This window comes from Penaeus monodon, chromosome 25 (assembly GCF_015228065.2).
Source record: "Penaeus monodon isolate SGIC_2016 chromosome 25, NSTDA_Pmon_1, whole genome shotgun sequence".
NCBI lineage: Eukaryota > Metazoa > Arthropoda > Malacostraca > Decapoda > Penaeidae > Penaeus > Penaeus monodon.
The window spans coordinates 1,916,832-1,917,914 of NC_051410.1; positions in this window are offsets into that span (position 1 = coordinate 1,916,832).

Below are 1,083 nucleotides of genomic sequence, written 5' to 3' on the forward strand. Positions count from 1 at the left end.
GATTATACAAACTTTTTTTTTTTTTTAGATTTTGTAGCATGAAGTAAAAACACTGCAGAGGCATGATCTTTGATATAATTTCTTTTAACATATATCGTGAACATAACAAATCCTCAAAAACTTACGCCAAAAACTAGAAAGACGTTCTGCATGAACATAACTGGCTCCTAGATTGCACTGAGCCGACTTTCGTTTTTCTGAAATTTGAAGTCTTGGGCAAAATCACAATAGCCTTTCCGTCCTTTACTATAATGTCAATCTTCTTGCCTTCCAAATCCCAGAAAAAAAACCATATCCAAATATTTCATGAGAGAGCATGTTCTAACATAACCCAATAAAAGCATGATTCACACCAAAGCATAAATCCTCTCAAGATAATGAAGCATTATTCCAAAGAAAATTAACTGAGACACATAGCTACTCCATATCCAAACTCAAGAAATACATGCGTTCCATATTCATACTTTATTTCCAAAACGACTGTCAGGAATATTGACAAGGACCCTTTTTAACTTTATCAATACATGCTGCAACTGTTTGTACTTGTGTATATACAGATTCTGAGACTGATCCAGAGGCAGTGATTAATAAATAAACTTACATAATCTGGATATCACTATCAAGCAGTCAATGCTCTGATAACACAGTTGCTCACACATACCCAGTATGTCCTTTCCCTTTAGTAATATAAATGTGTACAACCAGCTTTATCTATGGTACATGAATATCTTTTTTTCTATGGAGATACTGTACACATACCACCTTGCAAACTCTATAGGTACATCATAACTGTGAAACTTTCTATGCCATAATGTTAGTCTTAGCACAAAGCTGTAATCCTAACAACATACCAACAATCACTACCCAGTAACAAAGGTACTGATAACAAATGTAAGTGGTTTCACACAATATTACACATGACAAAGGGGAGATATTTGGCACATTTTATTATTTAAACATCAAATATAACAATATCCACTTTCAAATGTTTCATGTACTGTAGACACATCTTTAGGTGTCCTTTTCAAAATCTTCAACATTCCCATATCAGATAAACTATTGCCAGTTATAACTGAATACATA